Source organism: Chiloscyllium plagiosum, unplaced genomic scaffold (assembly GCF_037043375.1).
Source record: "Chiloscyllium plagiosum isolate Xiang-an unplaced genomic scaffold, Cpla_swu_hap1 HiC_scaffold_31, whole genome shotgun sequence".
Lineage (NCBI taxonomy): Eukaryota > Metazoa > Chordata > Chondrichthyes > Orectolobiformes > Hemiscylliidae > Chiloscyllium > Chiloscyllium plagiosum.
The window spans coordinates 65,286,705-65,304,012 of record NW_028270169.1 but is presented as its reverse complement, the minus strand read 5'-3'; the positions used below and the strand labels follow the sequence as shown (position 1 = coordinate 65,304,012).

General features: G+C 42.4%; 1 long non-coding RNA gene across 4 annotated transcripts in view; it reads right to left on the bottom strand.

The window, feature by feature from the left end:
* LOC148141961 (uncharacterized) overlaps positions 1-17,308 on the bottom strand; it is a 63,468-nt gene that overhangs the window by 20,952 nt on the left and 25,208 nt on the right. For 2 of the 4 annotated variants that reach the window (XR_015752254.1, XR_015752255.1), the window contains exon 2: positions 2,419-2,595. This is a non-coding gene — a long non-coding RNA (uncharacterized LOC148141961). Of the gene's footprint in view, positions 1-2,418; positions 2,596-6,778; positions 6,886-13,899; positions 14,046-17,308 lie in introns of those variants that run through there. The other 2 variants (XR_015752256.1, XR_015752257.1) reach the window with 2 other exon arrangements.

The window sequence follows — 17,308 nt, the reverse complement described above, 5'->3', positions numbered from 1 at the left end:
AGTCTGGAAAAATCCCTGGGTATTTTCCTTTTAATTCCCCTGTTCCCTGGTCTTACTTTGGCTTCTCCACCACAAGGGGTGTCTCTCCCATCTTGGATCCTGCTAAATCATTCCCAAGAACAAACTGTATTCCTGGAACTGACACCCTGTCACTCACTCTCACTGTTACTTCCCCATCCATGATTTGGCACTCCAACCTGATGTTACACAAGGGAATGTTTAATTTCTGTCCCCATTCTACAAATTATCACACTGTTGAGTAACATGGCAGAAAGAATGAAAATACTTCCGTCTCTTACTATTAGAGGCCGAGGGTAAGTGAGGACTGCAGATGCTGGAGATCAGAGTTGACAGTGGGGGGCTGGAAAAGCACAGCAGGTCGGCAGCATTCAAGGGGCAGGAGAGTTGACATTTCAGGCATAAGTCCTTTATCAGGAAGGTGGGGGGGTAAGGGAGGGGGAAGGTGCTGAGAATTAAATAGGAGGTGGGGGTGGAGCTGGGTGGGAAAGTGATAGGTAAATGCAGGTGGGAGGCAATGGTGAAAGGTCAGAGAGGATGGTGAAGTGGATAGGTGGTAGGACAGCTGGAACCCTCAAACTATACAGGAACAATGTTGGCTTCACCAATTTCCAAATCTCTCCTCTCCAACCTCAACCCAGATCCAACTGTTCAACTTAGCACTGCCCTCTTGAACTGTCCTAATGTCCATCTTCCTTCCCACCTATCCAGTCCACCCTCCCTTCCGATATATCACTATCACTTCCACCTACATCTTCCTATAGCCTTCGCAGTGACCCTCCCACCAGCCCAATTCCTACCCTCCTATTTGTGTTTCAGCCCTCTTGGCCCCCCCACCACTTTCCTGACGATGGATTTATGCCTGATTTGTATATTGTCCTGCTTTTCAAATGCTGCCTGATCTGTTGTGCTTTTTCGGAGCCTCACTTCTCAACTATTAGATACTGTACAGATCCCGTATCTTGCAACATTATAACTACTTGTCCTCCCCCCACATCCCGTTTTTCCTTAGTAAGGTTTATTTACAGAGATGAATTCTTTATTGAGATCAGGCACTGTCATCATACACAGCCCCTGCCTTGGCTGTGCATTGCCCCGCTGCTCTTCAGCTAAACTTGGGGTCTCCTTTACCAGGTTCACTAATGCCACTCTTTTACCACATCTTTTCCCAAAGTACCTTCCTTCAACGCCCAGCACTGTGTGTCCCAGCTTACTGCAGTGAAAACACCTTTTCCCAGTGTCCTTCTAAAACCATCGGCACTGTATTTTTATGTGTTCCCTTTTAGTAAGAACACCTGAGGCCTTTCACTTCCTTTAGACCCCTTTGGGCTTTTCTTTCACCTGTGGTAAACTATTGCCAGTGTGCTTTTGTCTATGTTTTGTAGTGTAGGATCTCCACTTCTCCCAATTTCTATCTCTCACAGGATGAAAATCCTCCCAGAATCTAAATTTCATCTCATGCACCAATACATACTTACCTGCCATTTCTGCTGTGCTTCTCACTTCTTGACCTTTCTGTTCATTCACATGAGTTCTTACCATCTGGGAAGTGACTCTTTAAACTCCTCCAGCAGAATAATCTCCTTTCGAACCTCACAGGTCTCATCCATTTTTAAGGCCTGCACCCATTTATCAAAATGGCTGTGATGAATTCTTTCAAACTCAATATAAATCTGACCTGGTTCCGTCTCTATATTTCTGAACCGCTGTCTATATTCTTCTAGTACCAATTCATAAGCAGTCAAAATAGCCTGTTTGACATCTGCATAATTTCTTGCTCCCTCATGCGACAGCACTGCACATACCTCTCATGCTATGCACACCAGCTTAGTCTGAACTAGCATTACTAACAAGTTTACTGGACACGCCATCTGGCGAGCCAATTTTGCAAATGAAATAAAAGTGTTTGGCATTTTTCTCACCGAAATATGGCAATGTATTAACATAGTTTTATAAATCCCTACATTCTCCCTTCATCTTCATTCTGTTAATTCATCCTGCTTCATTCTTATCTAATTCCAAACTTCTGAATTTCAAATTCTCCCTCTCTTCCTTTTTCCTCTCTTTCTCTATCTTCTCTCTCTCTCTTTCTGTATCTTTATTTATCTTCTAACTCCAGTTTCCATATTTGCAATTTAAGTTTTTTCTAACTCGACTGCAGTTTCCTGCTTCTGTGATACACATAAGTGCATGACCAACTCCATTACGATTACAGCTTTCTTTTGTCCCTGGTGAAACCGAATTCTAATCTACATGTTAATTCTAAAAGTATGTCTTTCTATACTTTCTTGGCAAATTTGGGAATCATCTTTAAAGCTCAGAACCTCTTTAGTAATGTTAAAAGCCATTTATTTTAATTTAACCAACCACAAGTTAACAAAATTAAATGAATTTTCTCACCTGTTTTATTTGAAGATCTAGGTCACTAACTGCCAAGTGATGGAATCTGGTGGGACCTTTTGCACCCCAAATCTGTCCAAATCCTGTACGACAAGCCCTCAAACTGTTTTGATGTCGATGTCGAAACCCTCTGTTAATTAAAACCACACACCAGAAAAGCTCACCTCGCCTCGTAATCTGTTAAAACATGAGTGACAGAGTGGTCCCAAATTCCACAATTAAGAGAAAAGTAACCATTTATAAGTATGCAAGTTAGCTCGCTAAGCTTGAAAGTTTGTTTTCAGATGCTTCGTCACCATGACGATGGAACACCATCAGTGAGAGTCTCTGTTATAGGTCTTGGTTTCTTATAGCGTGTGATGTCATTTCCTGCTCTTTTTTTTTCATGGGAAGGTAGATCGATCTAAATTGATGTGTTTATTGAAGTACTTCTGGTAAGAATGTCTTGCCTCTAAGAACTTTCGTGCGTGGCTTTGTCCTAGGATGTGTGTGCTGTCACAGTCAAAGTGGTGTCCTTCTTTGTCTGTATGTCTGGAAACTAATGATAGTGGGTCATGTCTTTTGGTGGCCAGTTGGTGTTCATGTATCCTGCTAGCACTGCAACAGGACAGTTTGAAATGGAGGAAAAATGATTTTATGTACACTGTATAATCAGTGTGTGTTCAGATACGTAACATTTTTCATTTGTGTACAACACATTCTGAATGGACAACGGAGACACAGTTAACGAAAAAATGATGTATAAAATTTATAAATCATTAAAACATTATTTGATCCTCAACTGAAGTGATACGTTCCACTTCTCTCAACGTTCCCCCTTTTCTGGGATTCCCAACTCTAATCTCTCATTCTTATCAAGATGTGTGTTATAAATTCTTGCTTCTGGTGTCCCAACTTATTTCAGTTAATCCCCTTTCTACCAGGAATTAAATATGCTGGCCTGCTGGGTTCTTTCCAAAACTCGTGTCTGTCATATTATTGGGGATAAACGTTCTGGCATCAGACCCATCATTTGAACATATTGCTCTGTCGTATGTGCACTGTACAAAGGACCATAGCACACAGGAATTGCCAAAACATTGAAGGAAGTACATGTACTTCTTTCGATATGTAGTTTTCTCATTTTCCACATCTCCATATCTATATCATTTCTCTTGTTCTCCCTTTGTATCTAGTTAAGAAATCCACAATTATTCTTTGTGTCCCATCTCTCAAAACTCGTTTTGCTTTATAGCTGTGGTCTCTTCTCGATGGAATGTGATTATAATTGAGCAATGTAACTGCAAAGACATGAAGGAGGAGCTGGCCAGAGTTAATTGGAAGGGGAGCTGAGCTGGAAAGACCATATAGCAGCAATGGGAGGAGTTTCTGGGATAATTCGGAAGATAATGCCAGAAATTCAACCCCAAGAAGATGAAATATGTTCATGGAGGACAAAGCAGCCATGAGTGATACGGCATCAAACCAAAAGCGATAACATACAATGTTGTGAAGATGATTGGGAATCCACAGAATTAATTGGTTCTGAAACTACATAAGGCTGGCATCACTGTCACTACAGAGCTCTTAATCATGATCAGGGAGAGAAACAGAGGAAGCACATTCACTTCAAACTCAGAAGATGGCATAATTCAAGGAAAAAGATTCAGGTGAAATAAACATTTGAATTAAGATCAGTTCATGCTTTTGAGGAATGTGTCAGATTGGAAGCAAGACCCGGGGAGAGAGACCCTCAGCAGAATGAGAGTTTGAAAACTGAAGTATTTCCACATCAGAAACCAGGTTTGGTCACTGAGGGCTGATGGGTGAATGGGTTTCAGTGAGAACTGGGGAACAGACAGCAGAATTGCATTGCAGATATTGCAGCTCGAAACTGCGTATTCATGTAGTGCTGCAGACCACAGCAGCAGGCGAAGCAGACCTGCATTCAACCACAACCTGTAACTTTTTGCCAGGATAACACCGCAGTCTGTCATTACCATCAACACCATCTATGGCTCAGTGACGAGTGTGGGTGAACATGTCAGAGTCAGAATCACATGAATCTTAACCTGATGCTAACTCATTAAATCTTTTCTGAACCCTTTCAAATTTCACAACATCTTTCCGATAGGAAGGAGACCAGAATTGTACGCAATATTCCAAAAGTGGTCTAACCAATGTCCTGTAGATCCGCCACATGATCTCCAAACTCCTGTACTCAATACTCTGACCAATAAAGGAAAACATACCAAACACCTTCACTATCCTATCTACCTGTGATTCCACTTTCAAGGAGCTGTGAACCTGCACTCCAAAGTTTCTTTGTTCAGCAATACAACCTAGGACCTTACCATTACGTGTATGAATCCTACTAAGGTTTGCTTTTACAAAATGCAGCACCTCACATTTATCTGAATTAAACTCCATCTGCCACTTCTCAGCCCACTGACCCACCTGGTCCAGATCCTATTGTAATCTGAGGTAACCCTCTTCGCTGTCCACTACATCTCCAATTTTAGTGTCATCTGCAAACTTACTAACTGTACCTCTTATGCTCGCATCCAAATCATTTACATAATGGCAAAAAGTAGAGGACCCAGCACTGATCCTTGTGGCACTCCACTGGGCACAGGCCTCCAGTCTGAAAAACAACCCTCCACCACCACATTCTGTCTTCTACCTTTGAGCCAGTTCTGTATCCAAATGGCTATTTCATCTTATATTCCATGAGATCCAACCTTGCTAATCAATCTCCCATGGGGAACCTTGACGAACGCCTTACTGAAGTCCATGTCGATCACATCTACTGCTCTGCCCTCCTCTGCCCTCTGCCCTTTGTTATATCTTCAAGAAACTCAATCAAGTTTGTGTGACATGATTTCCCACCCACAAAGCCATGTTGACTATCCCGAATTAGTCCTTGCCTTTCCAAATACATGTACACCCTGTCCCTCAGGATTCCCTCCAATAACTTGTCCACCACCGACGTCAGGCTCACTGATCTATAGTTCCATAGCTTTTCTTTACCGCCATTCATAAACAGTGGCACCACGTTTGCCAACTTCCAGTCTTCGGGCACCTCACCTGTGACTATCGATGATACAAATACCTCAGCAAGAGGCCTAGCAATCACTTCTCTAGCTTCCCACAGAGTTCTGGGATCTACCTCATCAGATCCTGGGAATTTATCCACCTTTACCCTTTTGAAGACATCCAGCACTTCCTCCTCTGTAATCTGGACATTTTGCAAGATGTCATCTATTTCCCTGCAGTCTATATCTTCCATATCCTTTTCCACAGCAAATACTGTTGCAAAATATCCATTTAGTATCTCCCCCATTTTCTGTGGCTCCACACAAAGGCCACCTTGCTGATCTTTGAGAGGCCCTATTCTCTCCCTAGTTACCCTTTTGTCCTTAATATATTTGTAGTACAGAGGGGGCCATTCTCTTCCCAGAGGGGGCCACACCACCAGACCCACCAAGCATGGTCTGAGCTCACCACCCAGTTCAGTGTAGTATCTGCAGTCTGAAGAAATGCCCAACGATGCAGGATAAGCATCAATAACCTTCCCCACTCTGTCAGGATAAGGGTCACCGTATTCTCTTTGCTCCCTCACACTCACTGTATATCTGTTACAGGACCTACCCCCGAACAAGCCTCATGCTCCACCACTCTCACTACTGCCTGCAGCACCTTCCCAAACACTCTCTCTCTCTATCTCTGTCTTTCTCTCTCTCTCTCTCTCTCTGCCACTCTCTCCCTCTCTCGCCTTTTCAGTACACCGGCATGGTGATAGAATGTTCTGGACAATGTCGATTATGGAATGTTCCAGATAATGTTTCAAATGATTTCCATTTTTAGGAAAATGTCAATGCCCAAGGAGTAGAGATGTACGTTTTCCAAATCACAGACAATTCAAATCAATCCTGAGGCCATTCAGTAATTCGAATGCGATCTTGAATAATATTGTGGCTGATCTGATGGTTTTCTCAGTTCCATGTTACAGGAACTTTGAATCATTCAACCCCTGTGTTCCTGTCACTGAGCAGACGATACTCAGGCAATTTTACACTAGTTTCTTCCAAGCGCCTGTTTAAGGGCATTTCCCATGTGGACAGATTCGCCATACAATATATTCCATCAGCTTTATACTTCTACATAATGATAAGCACATTACAGACCTATCAAAAATCTACACTTATTTAATGGTTATCGATATCCAACTACAATTAGTAATTCTGGTTATATTACTTCCCTCACCTCATTATATTCAACCAAAGTCAGCTTTTAAACACTTGTCTCGTTATAAAATACAATTTCTAACAGAGAACATTTTTATCCTCAGCCGTTATCTTGACCGTTATCTGAATTTTACCTTTTTCACTGTTATGAAAATTTCTCTTGCCCTTTGTTCTGTGCCTGTTTCTGTCTGTTGGCTCAGTTGGTTGAACGGCTGGTTTGTAATGCAGAGGGAGGCCAACAGTGCAGTTCCAATTCCCCCACACTGACAGAGTTTTATCTACGTTATCAGTTTGGTTTGCATTATATTGTTGAATGTTCCAGAGCAGTGTGATTTTGTACCATGGTTAGTATTTCCCTCACACTGCACATTCCTCCCATTCCCTGATAATCCTCGACTCCATTGCTGTTTATGAAACTTCTGTCTGTGCCTCAAAAATATTCAATATATCTGCCTCCACTTCTCGGCGGGGAAGAGATTTCAAAAGCTCACAACACGGAGAAAACAAAAATAAAAATCATCTGAATGTTAGAGTTTTTTTTGTCTCCTTACATGAGAAAGGATATAATTACATTGGAAGGAGTTCAGAGATGCTTCACTTCACGTATTCCAGGGATGGAGGCCTTCTAATATGGAGGCTTTAAAAGGTTACTCTTGGAATGAGAGGTGATCTTATTGGAACATATAAGACCTTGAGGAGAGTGGATCAGGTAGATACCAACTGGGTGTTTATATAGTCCAAACTTCTTGTCATAGAACCTCCACAGTGTGGAAGTAGGACATTGTGCCCATCGAATCCACACCGACCCATCCAAAAAATCCCACCCAACCCACCCCCCTACACTATCCATTTAACCCTGCATTTCCCATGACTAGCCCGCCTAACCTCCACATCCCTGGGCACTATGGGCAAACTGCCACAGCCAATCCACTCCATAATGCGCATCTTTGAATGTTGGAGGAAACTGGAGCACTGGGATGAAGCCCACACAGACATGGGAAGAATGTTCAAGCTCCACATAGAGGGACGCCCAAGGTTGGAATTGAACCCAGCTCCTTCGGGATGTGAGGTAACACATCCACCATGCTCTTCCATTAGCTCAATTAGTTACTTGTAGCTGACTAAAGAATTCTGCCTGCCTTGTTCCTATCACTGAACCTGACTCAATGTAAGACCTTCATCATCGGCCATATCACCAACCTGGTTACATTTAAAATTTGTTGTGAGCAGTAGAAGAGTGAAGCAAGAAAAGGAAACAGTGACACCCTGCAACTTCAGTCAGAACTGGAGTGATGAGAAATTCACAAAGTGGGAATTCATTCAAGTGGGCATTCTCTTTCCCAGAAGTTTGGGATAGATGGATCTTTATATTATATCGCAGCTAGCTTTGTCTGATTGTCTATAGACAGGTGAATCATGGATAATGGTACAAGAGAAGAATGCATCTGGGAGCACAATGAGATGAGACATGACCTTATTTACTGGTGGAGTAGTGTCACACTCGTGTCCCTCAGCCCTGTGTTCTGGTGTTCCGCTCAGCCCTTCGGACCTGCTAGACAGGGGCAGATCGAGGCCACTCCGATGGTTAGGTTTAGTTTCGGAAATGCACTTGGAAAATGCAGGCTTGATCAGGAAGTGACCCCGACCCACAATCCCTCTTTCCAGGCTTCCCCTCTCTGTAAGTTCTGCTCCAGATGTGGGTCATGTTATAGACCCAGATTCGCTGTGAATACAGCCTCCATACCCCGTGTTAACTCAGACAAATCCTCTGCTCACCCTGAATGCAACATTTACAACACAACTTCCAGGACAATGACCAATTACTTTCCAAAAGCATAACATGTGAAACTAATAAATAGGAACAGGAGTAGATCATTCGGCCCCTCAAGCTAGCCCTGTCATTTAATAAGAACATGGCTGATCTACTCCAGGGCTAACTCCACTTTCTTGCCGGCTCCTTGCATCCCTCCACACCTCTCTGGTTAGGGAATTCCAAACATTCACTACCTTCTGAGAGAAGACATCACTTTGCATCTCAGAGTGAAATCGATGTTCCTTATTTGGTATCTATATATTCGAGTTCGACACCTTGCCCAAGAATGGAAAGTACTTCGCAACATTGCAACATTCCCGCCTCAGGCGATTGACTGTGTGGAGTTTGCACGTTCTCCCCGTGTCTGCGTGGGTTTCCTTCGGGTGCTCCGGTTTCCTCCCACAGTCCAAAGATGTGCAGGTCAGGTGAATTGGCCATGCTAAATTGCCCGTAGTGTTAGGTGAAGGGATAAATGTAGGGGAATGGGTCTGGGTGGGTTACGCTTCAGCGGGTCGGTGTGGACTTGTTGGGCCGAAGGGCCTGTTTCCACACTGCAGTAATCTAATCTAATCTACCTTGTCAAGCCCCTTCTGTGCATTGCATGTTTCAGCAGTATCACTCCTCATTCTTTTAAACCACAATGAATAATCGCCTCACCATTGTGGAGATTCTCAATAATTCAACCCTTTCATTCCAGGAAGCCGGCTAATGAACCAACCTAGTGACTTGCTGTATCAGCATGCCGACTTTAAGTTTCATACACAGGAACACTCTAATCCCTTTGTACTGCTCCTTTTCTGGAAGTCCTCTCCATTAAATAACAGTCTGCTTTTTGGTTCTCAGTATCATCCTCAAACTCGGATGTATATTGCATTCAGCTCCCTCCCTCAGGCTATCAGCATAGATTGCAAATAACTGATACCATCAGGCTGATAGCTGTGGTACTCCAGCAGATACACCTTTATCATAAAGATCCATTAATCCTGACTCTCCGATTTCTGTTTTAACCAATCACCATCCCATGTTAATACAGTATCCGACATCCCACGAGCTTCTGTTTTGTGTAAGAACTTTTATTTTGTAAATCTCTGGAAAGCTTGGTGTCTACTAGATTCCCTTTATCAAATCCGCTTGTTACATTCTCAGGCATCTCCAGAAAACCTTTGCATGATTTTACGGGGCAAAGTATAATTTCCCTTTCACAAACCCACACTGTCTCTGCGTGAAGCTTTCCTCAATGTCTATGCTGGCCAGCTTTTCCAAACTAAACTAATCCCATCTGCTTTCATTTAGCCCATATGCCTCTAAATGTTTCCCATTCATATGTTTGTCCAAATGAGTTTTAAATGTTGTAGCTGTCCTTGCATCTCCTACTCTTCCTCCGGGAGCTCATTCCATACCCACACCACCCTCTGTGTAAAAACGTGCCACCTCATCCCTTTTAAATCTTCCCTCTTTCACCTTAAACCTATTCCCTGTATGTTTGAACTCTTCTATCCTGTGGAAAAGACCTTGGCGATTCACCCTATCCTTACCTCTCATGATTTTATAAACACCTATAATGTGAGCCCTCAACCTCCTACACTCCATCTGATACTAACTTCAAGAACAAGCTTTTAAAGATAAGCACTGCAAATTTGAAACTGTATTAAATATGAGAGGTAAACAACATTCTGTCCAAACCTTCATGCTGTGATTTGTTTTTCTCCATATTACAATACTAAGGCGGCATGAAACGCTTACTAGTGCCAATAAGAAGTCAAACACCTGAACTACTTTGTCTAAAGGGGGTGATGATCACTACTGTGAAAACGTATCTGTGGCCAGATCTCTTTAATATCACTTTGTCAACATTCCCCCTCCTTGCTTCCCTATAACCGTGTGTGGCTGTGTCTTCTTTATCTTGCATTCAATAGAGAGAACCCCTTTTCCACATTCACATATTAATTTAAACCCGTCGTACAGAATCTTCTCATTCACCACTGCTGCCACCCATCCCCCACCTCTGGCAAGGGATTAAAAGGCCATTTTGCAATTGTATTCAGTTCTGAAGAAGCATCACACTGGACTGGAAACACTAACTGTTTCTCTGTCTCTGCAGATGCTGACAGACCTGCTGAGTTTCTCTAGAAATGAATAGGCACAGAACAAATTTTCAATTAAACAAATAACTATGGACACCAGAAATAAAAATACAAAAATTGCTGGAGAAACTGGGAGCTTTGTAGAAGGTTCACTGGACCTGAAAGTTTAACTCTGCATTCACTCCAGAAAATGCTGCAACATCTTTCGCAATTTCTTCAGCAATTTCTGTTTATGAACAATTTCCAATGATATATGTCAAAGATGCCCAAACATCCTGTCCAACACGGAGCGCTGTACACAGGGAACTGAACAGTAACGCATGGTGACAAGTTCCTTGACTCTGAAACTGCATAAGGCTGGCATCACTGACACTGCAGAGCTCTGAATCATGGTCATGGAGAAAAACAGAAGAAAACACATTCACTTCAAATACAGAAGATGGCATCACTGAAAGGAAAAGATTCAGATTAATACCATAAATGGATATTGTTTATGTAACAAATTGGTGGCGTGACACCAAGAAAACTCTTTCAGCAGAATGAGAATAAGAAAATGGAAGTGCTTCCGAATCAGAAACCAGAGTAGTTTACTGAATACAGGGCTGAGGGGTGAATGGGTCTCGGTGTGAACTGGGGGGCAGTCAGTAGAATCGAATTGTAGATATTGCAGCTAAAACTGGGTTATCATCTGATGCTGCAGATTTCAATGACAATCTGTAACTTTTCCCCCAGGATAGTCCATCCGTCTACCATTACCATCAAGCCGATCCATGGGTCACTGATGAGTGGGGGTGAACAAGATAGGGTCGGAATCACGTGCACCTAAACCTATGACAGTTTAAAGCTACTGCACTTGACTGGTTACATTACGAACAGCAGGACTAACATCTAATACAGAGAGAGAGAGAGATGACCCCAAGACTAACAAATCAGATCGAAGCTCTGTCATCCTGTCAAATCGAAGCATAAAAGTCGATGGTCCATTAAACAACTCACTGGAGGAGAGGACTCCACAAATATTCCCGTCATAAATAATGGAACAGCCCTGTGCATCCATGTAAAAGATGCAGTATCTGCACCATCCTCAGACAGAAGTGTTGAGTCGATTACCCACCTCACCCTCACCATGATGCCCTCAGAATCAGAGATGCCTATCTTCAACCAATTCAATTCACTGCACGTGACATGAAGCAACAGCTGTACACTGTGGATACGGCAAAGGCAATTGGCTCTGACACCATTCCCGTAATAGAACTGAAGAGTTGTGCTGCATAACAAGCCGTGTCCCTGGGGAAGCTGTTTCATTCCAGCTCCAACTCTGACATTTCCCTGGCAATGTGGGTTATTACTCAATTATGTCCCATCCACTAACAGGGGAATAATTACAATCGGACCAAACACCACACACTCTGTCCCATCACTATAGTCAAATTGGTGGGAGTTATTTTTGACAGAGCTGTCAAGCAGCACAGAAATAACCAATAGGCCCCCATGTGGAGATGGTGCTGTTGTGGAATTGTCATTGTATTACTAATCCAGACCAAGATAATGCTCTGGCAACTGGTGCAAGTTAAAACAATTAATAAAATATCGAGATCTAAAATCTGGTGTCAGTAGTAGTGGTCTTGCGTTCAATGTCGATTGTAAACATCGATCCCCTTCACCAATATACTTTCAGGAAGTGAATCTCCAGTGCTTTCCTGGTTAGGCTTAAAAGTGACTCCAGACGCACAGACATGTGATAAACATTCCAATGGTCTCTGAATCGGCCAAGCAAGGCACTCAATTGTATCAAACTGCTTGAAGGTCTTAAAGGATAAACCCGGAGAGAACACCCGGCACCAGCCTCGTTATTAGAAAAGGGAATGGGAAATACAATCATGTCGATCCTGCAGAGACCTCCTTCCTAACAGCTGAGAGCTTGTGACAACATTTACAGAGCTTTCCCATACACTGCACAGAAGCATCGGGAAAAGTATACGTCATACAACTCATTGTGTTTTCCCCATGCTAGCTAATGGCCAAACATCTCCTCAACGCAGTTTTCCCCATACAATATTCATATCCCTTAATATGTTTAAACATTGTGAAATATAAATTGAGAACTGTTGTAGTCCTTTCAGCCCATCAGTTTTGCACCTCCATTCTATGTATAGGCAGTTCACCAACAACGCGTGTTAATTAAATACAATTCGGCTGCAATGCAATTCATGAACCTTTTTCTATAAAGTGAACTCGCGTTCACTGTGACTCGCTTCCTTGCCGGGAACCAGCTGAACAGCAAACCCTGCCTCAGGATCCCTCTGACCACAAAAGGTACAATCAATGTGTTCAGCTAAAACAGGAATGCAATCGGCTCTGCAGGCCTTGAAACTGAGTCTGAAGCTGGGAATTGTAGTCTATATTTAGAAAGAACTTTATTTCAAACAGTGGGGAGAATCTTGGGGAGAATTGGAATTCTCCATCGGCATCACGTGGTCAGTCAGCCTCCACGCGCTTTCTGGTGAAGATTGTGGTGAAAGGTACAGTGCACCAGTGAGTGACTACAGTGTGAAAGTGTTACATTTACAGCACTGTTCCATTACAACATGCGATTTAAATATTTATTTAGACTGTCCTATTGTGTGTTAGACCAAATTTAATTTTTGGCTTTTACTGATATTTTTGGAGGTTCGCCACTTATCCTCTTTTTTCCATAGACGCCATTATTAATATTGCACGATTTTCTACAACACAGTGTTGCACAGGAACACAGTTACTGCATTCTTGGAGAACAACCTGGAATGATAGCTGATTTTCTATCTTCACACCATACTCCTGCTCTCTCCCCAACCCTTTACTTTCCAGAAATCCTTATTTATAATCAGCCCTTTGACTTCCACAGCCTGATCTGGGAGAGAGTACCCCTGGTTCGCCAGTCTCCGAGTGCAGGCATTTATTCTCATCTCAATGCAAAGTGGCCTGTCTGTACCTAATATTGTGGCCCCTTGTTTTAGACGTCCCAGCCAGGGGAATTACCATCCCTGCTTCTAATCTGTCTCGCCCTGTCAGAGTGTTATATATTTCACTGAGATTTCCACTCATTTTCCTAAACCCCTTGGAATACAGATCTAGTTGCCCAAACTCTGCTCCCACAATAAGTCTGTCATCCAAGAGATCAGTCTGGTCATCCTGTGCTGCTCTCCCTCAATGTCAAATTTGTTTTCTCTGTTAGGAAAAGAGACCAAAACTGCACAAAATACTGCACAATGTTCGAGATGGGGTCTCACCAAGGCCCTGTACAGCTGCAGTAAGATACACTAACTCCTGTACTCAAATCCCCCTGAAATGAAGGTGAATACAGCATTTATCTTCCTACCTGCTTTCTGCTCCTGCAATATTGCTTTCATTGACTGATGTACAGGGAGATCCAGATTCCTTTCAATGTTACAGTTGCCCACTTGCTGGGCCGATATACACTGGTCAGCATGCCAATGCCATTCCCAGTATTGACTTCTGGCGTCAGAACTCACTGCCCTACATGGACTCGGAGGGCTACGCAGAAATAAACAAAAATGCAGCTTAAGTTCATTTATAGAGCAACATTTTTCAACCACTCCCTTTTCAAATGAGAGGCTGCCATTCTATTGTTCCCAACAAAGTGCACAGCATCTCATCTCCCCCATTACTCTCCAACTGCCACGTATTTGCCCAATCACTCCGCTTGTTTCAATCACCTTGGAGCTTTTTTACACCCTCCTCATCCACTCATAAGCTGACATCGTTTAGTGCTGCCAGCAGACTTGGGAATATTGCATTTGCGCCCCTCACCCAAAGATATGATGTGTATTGCGAATAGGTGGAGCCCAAGCCACGTTCCTTTCTATTTCCGCCTAGCCTTCCATTTAAAAAATAAACATGGTTTTGTTCGTACTCACTGTTTCCTGCCAGCCTCTGCCATCCTAAAACCATGACCATATATTAACCCGAGTCCCATAGGATTCGAATTTGCACAATAGGCTTGGGGCTTTATCAAAAATCTTTCTGAGATTGCACTCATATGGCATTGATACATTCTACATAATTTTGCTAAAAGCCACTTTCTCAAATATGATTCCCATTTCATAAATCTCTGTTGACTTTTTCTATGCCCTTTAATTTCAGTCCAATACTTTCTCTAAACTGTTTAGTTGCTAATTTCATTCTATTCCCTTTTTCTCACCAGACTAAAATTCCCTAGTATTGCTAGGAAGTTTTCTTTTTTGTTTTGTTTTCTTCTGTGAAGGCATAACTGAAGTATTTGCTCCATAGTTCTGCTATTTCCTGGTCCTCAATTATCTGGTATCAGACTGTAGCAAACCTACACCATTTTTTTCTTTTAATTTTGCAATTGACATATTTTCAGAAAGTATTGCAAGTTCTCTCTTATCAACTTTGTTAAGATATTCTTCAGAAACCCAGCAATTTCTACCATAAGCTACTCAATGATTGACCTTCCACAGCCATACAATCACAGAAGCAAAATCTCTGTACTATCAGAAATACAGCACGGTCTACATTAGGCCCAATTTTCGACACAAGACCGTAGCCGTGAATCTTAAAGCATTTGAAGTGCATAACCGTGTCATTTCTAATGGTTTTGAGGTTACCATGACAACTCCACTCTCAAGAAGTGCATTCCAGACCCCAACACTCTCTGACTGAAAAACAGTTCTCAAATCTTCGCTAAACCGCCAACCCTTCACTTTAAAAGTGTGGCCCTTTGACTAAAAGAAACAGCTGCTGTCTATCCATCCTGTCCATGTCCCTCGTAATCCTATCCTTCTGAATCACGGACCCCTCAGCCTCCTCTCCTCCAAACTAAACAACCTGAGGTTATCCAGCCTCTCTCCAGAGCTGATATGCTCCATCCCAGGGAACAACCTTGTGAATCTGCTCTGCACCCTCTCCACTACAATCACATCCTTCCTGTAATGTTGTTCCCAGAACTACGCACAGTACTCCATCTTGCCCTCACCAAAGTTCCACATAGTTCTTATAATCTATACCTTGATGAATAAAGGCTGTGCTTACAGTCCCCTAGCCTTTCTGAATTTGTGTATCAACCTGTCCAATAACATTCAATGATGTGTGGAGGAGCACCCTCTGAGCTTCCTAGTGTGCTGCCATTCATTGAGTAATCCCCTGTCTGGTTCCTTCTTCCAACGTACATCACCTCATAGTTATCAGGGTTACATTCCATCTGCCATTGATCTGCCCATCTGACCATTTCATCTGTATCTACCTGTAACACAAGGCCTTCCTCCTCACTGCCAACCACCCGGCCAATCTTTGTATCAAGCACAAACTTATTTATTACACACCCACCCCTCGTCCATATTCACAGTTGCATCATTTATGAATACCACAAATAATAAGGTTAAACATCTCTCAACCTCCCCTACATCATGTGTTTGTGCACTTTGATGAAGAGGCAGCGCTTCGAAAGCTAGTGCTGCCAAATAAACCTGTTAGACGAGAGTCTGGTGTTATGCTATTTTTAGATTTGTCCACCCTAGCCCAACACCAGCACCTCCAAATCACAAATAATAAGGGACCCCGCACTTTAGCGCGTGGTACACCATTGGACACTGGCCTTCAGTCACACAAACAGCCTTCTACCACTCCCCTCTTTCTCCAACTACTAAGGATGATTTGGATGCAACTTGGCAAGTCACGAATGAGTCCTACCTGTTCACTGGTTATTCTGTTCTGCTTGACACACTTGTAGATTATCTAGGGATTCTCCGTAATCTTGCCCTGCCTTGCCCCTGTGTTAGTCAGTCCCCTCCACGTGTAGAATTTCCTCCTTATTGTAGTCTTCAATGGTCTGTCGCTTATCTTGCCATTATTTGCCTTGAATGTGGATTAGACAGCCTGATAAACATCCTGTTAATTTCCAACTTCTCATACGTTTTGTGAATTTTATAAAGTTCACAGTGACCCACCTCTGATTCTTTGAATCTCTAGAAGCATAGGCCGAGTTTCCTCATCATGCAATCTCGTCATCTGAGGGATTTATCTGGACAATATCCATTACACTTCCTCTGTGATCAGTATATTCTTTCTCAGATTTGGTCACCAAAACTGTACTCAATACTCCAGATACAGTCTCACCAACGCTCTGTGAAACTGCTTCAACATGTCTTTACATCTATATTCTGAATCCCTTAAATGAAGACAAACCAAAGTTTAAGTTTCCACTGACATATATTCCTCCAAATACCCTTCACATTCACTTCATATTCGAACTCAGAGTGAGAGTTCTTATAGAAAGCCTTCTGATAATCTAAAATATGCCAATTCTACTGGATCCCCATTATCTATTCTGTAAGAATCAACTTCAAACAATTCTGGATCTTCCTCCATTAAGACAGATGTAAAGTAACTGGTCATTTGCTTGGCTATTTCCCTGTTATCCACAATAAACTCGTCTCTCCTGATTGCAAATGTCCACATTTGGCTATATATTTTTTCCTTTGAAATATAGATCACAGATTTTTGCAGTCTTCGTGTTCCTGTTTGTTTGCAAGCATGTTCGCTTTTTGATTTCCTAATCAGTTTCATGGCCCTCCTTTTCTGGATCGTAATTTTCTGAGAATTCTCAGGATTCCACAATGTCTGGAATTCTTCTGAAGTCACTTTCTGTGATTAATATAATCTTTAATTTGTTATGTTAACCATCACTAAGTCACTTTCTAACACTTTGGTGTTTTCACCTGAAATAAGTAGACATATCTTTCAGACTA